The 4,781-nt window shown below is 34.3% G+C and overlaps 1 long non-coding RNA gene across 2 annotated transcripts; it reads left to right on the forward strand.

The window, feature by feature from the left end:
- Positions 1-1,040: 1,040 nt before the first annotated feature.
- On the forward strand, positions 1,041-2,850 carry LOC136846402 (uncharacterized). Of its 2 annotated transcripts, none has more exons than XR_010855371.1 (3): positions 1,041-1,140; positions 1,824-1,945; positions 2,703-2,850. It is a non-coding gene; the product is annotated as an uncharacterized lncRNA (long non-coding RNA). The 2 variants fall into 2 exon arrangements; XR_010855370.1 differs by having other exon boundaries at positions 1,105-1,214.
- The last annotated feature ends 1,931 nt before the right edge of the window (positions 2,851-4,781 follow it).

Here is a 4,781-nt window from a genome sequence, read left to right on the forward strand (position 1 = left end):
CATTTCTTGTCCTTATTAGTATGCTACAGTTGAAATTTGCAATACTTTAGTGATAAGTCCTAATAGCAGAGCGTTTTGTAAATCATCTTACGGTATGAACCTCTTAAACACATGATTATGATATAGCCAGTATATATGTACTTATCTGTATATGTATCAGAAATGTGGAGATTATGAATGCTCAAATTAAATGCATACATACATATATGCATACATATATATATGTGTATGTGTATATGTATGTATGCATGTATGTATGTATTATATGTATATATATAAGAGCAAGAGAGAAATTCTGCTGTCGGTAGAGCTGTTTACGAAAAGGATTATTTCAATTTTTATTTAACTGCTTTAAGGCAAAATTTTTCAGTATTTCTTGTGTGGCTATGCTTACATTATATTTAGTATATTACACTGGCTATGAACCTATTACGGAGACAAATGTAGCATGTATAAAACATATTCGCTAGCCAAGAAAAACTTTCCAGAACACGGGGCATCTATGTAATACACTCTAAAATGGACCAATAATAGGTTGTATGCATATATGTATGTATACATATATATATATGTGTGTGTGTATATGTATGTATGCATGTATATATGTACTATATGTATATGTATAAGAGCAAGAGAGAAATTCTGCTGTCGGTAGAGCTGTTTACCAAAAGGATTATTTCAATTTTTATTTAACTGCTTTAAGGCAAAATTTTTCAGTATTTCCTGTGTGGCTATGCTTACATTATATTTAGTATATGTATTACACTGGCTATGAACCTATTACGGAGACAAATGTAGCATGTATAAAACATATTCGCTAGCCAAGAAAAGCTTTCCAGAACACGGGGCATCTATGTAATACACTCTAAAATGGACCAATAATAGGTTGTCGCAGAAAACGCAAAATTCCAAAGCACTAAATTATTACGTTTTTCTCAGAGAAACATTGTTGAACGTTTTGCAAATATTAGATGGCGCTCGTGGTCGCAGGTTTTCTCGAAGAGAAAAACGGGGAAATAGTTTCCTTTGGGGTATATTGTCCTTGACTGGGAATGATAACGGGTTCTTTCTTCGCCAGAGTCGTCGACAAAAGCAGCTTTGCTCGAAAGAGTGAAGTAGTATCGGTTGTTTAGAGTGAAGGTTCGTAGTTTGTTTTTGATGTTCACGTGGGCGTTTTGCGATTCGGTGTGCTTAAATTGTGTTGGTATGAGTAGGTAATTGTTCGTTATTGAGTGTTATGGTTTCTAATATTTTCTTATGTAATACTAGGCTTTGTGTTATTGGCCATGATGGATCTGAAAAGTAATTTGACTTAAGTAGTTTATTTTTCCTTGTTATTGAATACGTTAGTTTAGTTTCCATAATTTTGCGAGTGTCTAGGACAAAGTTTTCTTGGAATTCTTCATATTAGTTTCCTGTTGATAAGTTTGGGTTTGCATTTCCCTGAACTCAGATCGGATGGAGCTAGTTCATGTCATTTGTGAATTGATTGAAAATGTGATGGAGATTGTTACTGGTTCTGGTGGATCTGAAGTATTTAGAGTTTTTCCTGTAAAGATGTGTTTTCCCTTTATCAGACCTGTAACTCTATTTCACTAGTTCAGTGTGCAATTAAGATTTCACTAGTTCAGTGTGCAACTAAGAATATAGTTTTCGTTTGAACTACTTGGATAAACTTAATACTGCCATTTCCTAGGGTGATACTAGGTTGTTTTTCTTAATGTTATGAACTTGGGCAACGTCTGTTCTTACCTCTTCTGTGAACTGAAATTGTCTTGTCAGTTTTTGACATTTGTGTGAACTGATTTAAAATTTATTTCCAGGAGCTGGTAGACTTCTTGCGGGATCCTGGGTTATCAAATCTGATGGTGATTTTGTAATGAGTTTCAAGAGTTTACTAGCGCTGTTGCCAGGATCTTTGACAGCCTTTCATCGTGAAAATTTGGTTAGTATCGTATGTACAAAGCTGAACTTTAAACTTTATGCATTGCTGTAGTAATAGTTATATCAAGGTAAGGATCACTTTTACGAACTTCATTCTTCACCCCTTCAGGGGCGGTGCCCTGAATGGGTGGGGATGCCTCCTATGTCCTATTAGTTCGTCAGAGGACCTGCTAAGAGGGTTGTGGGAGGCTTTGCACTCAATACTATATTTACTGTTAGCAGTAAGTTTTGGTGTGAGATTATACCTTTATTCTTGTTCTGGAGAAAAATGTAGGAGGGACTTTCCAAATTAAAGTTGTTTGGTGAACATAACTTGAGTTTATTATTGGTTGTTTAAGCTTTCAGTCCCGTATATTCAAGCTTTCAGTCCCAATGTGATAATGTTTAGTTTTATAACAGTCCAGTGTTTTGGAAGATTGTTAAATGTAAAATTTTGTGGAGATACTTATTGGTGTTTTGTGGGAGTTTTCGGAGAAGATTGAACAAGACTGAACATTGAACACTGAACATAGTTTCATTTCCTAATGAAGCTTCTGTATAAAATTACTGTAAAAAGTCTTGCTACACTAATGGGAAATTTACTGTCGATAAAATTATCTAGTTTTAAACAAAGCTTAGTTAACATGTATTAATGTGACTAAAATAGACTATTATTAATCTAGACTAGACTGAGCAAACTGTTTAGCGGCTATGTAATCCTTGTCAGTTTGTAAGCTTTAACTGTAATATTTTCTTAAAAAATTTTTCTTTTATTACAGGTTGAGTGAGGGATGTTCAAGCTTGCAAGTAAAATTGCAGGAATAGGAACAGTGACTATTACTCGAGAGTCCTGGAATAGCATTGGGAACTTCTGAAACATAAAATATACTGTAGGTCTGAATTTTGTTAGTAAAATATCTAGTTTTACTCTCTAAATTTTCTTTAATCCTTGAATTAGCAATTGGGTACTTAACGAAATTAGCTGTGCTAACAGCTATATAACGGATGAATTCTCATGTTCAGTGCATTTTAAAGATTCGAGGTTAAGTTATGGTGCGGTAATTTAAAACACGAACATTGGTCTTGAAGCAAATGCAGTATTTGCTTCTAGTATTTTTGTAAACAGGTTAGCCCTAGCAATTGTAACATATACTAAGAACGAGAACCATTTTCTGGAGTACAGGAAAGTTATTAGCTGAATAATTTGACTTCATGAAGAAGCATAGCAGCTCTAAAGTTTGAATAGGGTGATATTAATTCTATCACACCAGGCCTATCACTAGTCGACTTACTTTTGCTAGAGGGGTTGTGGCCCCGATTTGCGGTGTTTGTGTTTTGAGTGCGGTCTCACTTGTTCATTGTTAACTAGAGCACAATTGGATTTACTTACACAAAAATAAGTCATTAGTTTAGTTATAATAAAAGTTATAGATAAAGTAAAACAAAAAATACGAATTAGTCATAATTTAGTAAAGAAAAAATTAACTTGTCTAATCTAAGCAACGTAAGTGCAAGAATTTTTTTACGTATAGAGGGTAATTAATTTTTAAATGGGCTGAACATAACGGCAGCTGCAGTTTAAAACCAGTCCTATACAATATTTAATCCTATGTGTCTTATGTTCATTATGGAGCGGGGGACGTAAATTAGGGATTAAGTGTTTAATCTTCGAAACGCATTTTAAGAAGTAAATAACTGAAGGTAACTGATGATAGATTTCGGTAGTGCTAAATTTTGTCATGGAATATAGGACGACACTTTAAAGGGCATCTGGTTAGTGCTGATGAAATACTGATGGAGGGGGTGCTGGGCTATTAAGTGGCTTGCATTAAATGCAATAAGCAAGAGTTCAAAGGCATTAAATGTCAATAAGCAAGAGTTTGTAAGTGGTTAATATTACCCAAAAGCGATTTTGAGTGGTAGTTTTTGTATTTTTTTTTTTTTTTTTAACATTGGAAGTGTCCCATGCTAGAATCACTCTGATGAAATTAGACCACGGGCCGGGCCGGTTGAAGTCTTCTGTTAATCCAACGTACTGTTTGATAGATTTTGATAAATGACTAATGTTTAAGAGGTTCAGAATTGGCAAAATAAGGAAATTTGAAGTATTCAGTTCATGTATTAGTTTGTACGAATTCCATTAGCGCGCAGTTTCACCGCAAGTTAGTTCATAATGTACCCATAAAGATTTAGAGACTACACTTCAAAACAAATGCCTTCGTTGTCAGTATGACCTGGTATATTTTGGTAATTAATTTTTCCACAACTTAATCCGATATTTTAAGCAACAAGTTCCAGTGTGTTAGTAAATTTTTCTAAATATCAGGGTCTCCGGTTCTAGTCTTTAATGATGGTAAACAGAAGCTGTTAATCTAGGTACGCTCAATGGTACTTTTTAGAAGATACCAATAATGCCAAGGCTGTGCTCTATATTCAAGAAAATACAAAAGATCTGGCACATCTTTTGACCTGTTGATGGTAATATTATTTCGTTTGTTTACGATACATCACTGTCAGTAATCTAGGTAATATTTTTTGTTGCAGTTAATGAGGCCACTGGCTAGTTGACTGAATAGTTCTTCAAAGGTAGTCTATTAGCACTAATGCTTGTTGATACGAACTGAAAGAAAAGCGATCGGAATATTTAGTTTCTCTGGCGAGTCCTCACTATGATTTTCGTGAGTTGAAATTACTGATTATTAATAGTCCTTGGCCTATATAAATAGATAACCGACTATAAGAAACAAGACATTTTGTCTTAAGGAAGCAAAATTAACCTGTGGTAGGGCAATACGATTTCGTTTCTTTGATAAACCTTGGTAAGTTAAATACTGTGACTTCCTTTCGGCGTTTCAAGT

This window comes from Macrobrachium rosenbergii, chromosome 15 (genome assembly GCF_040412425.1).
Source record: "Macrobrachium rosenbergii isolate ZJJX-2024 chromosome 15, ASM4041242v1, whole genome shotgun sequence".
NCBI lineage: Eukaryota > Metazoa > Arthropoda > Malacostraca > Decapoda > Palaemonidae > Macrobrachium > Macrobrachium rosenbergii.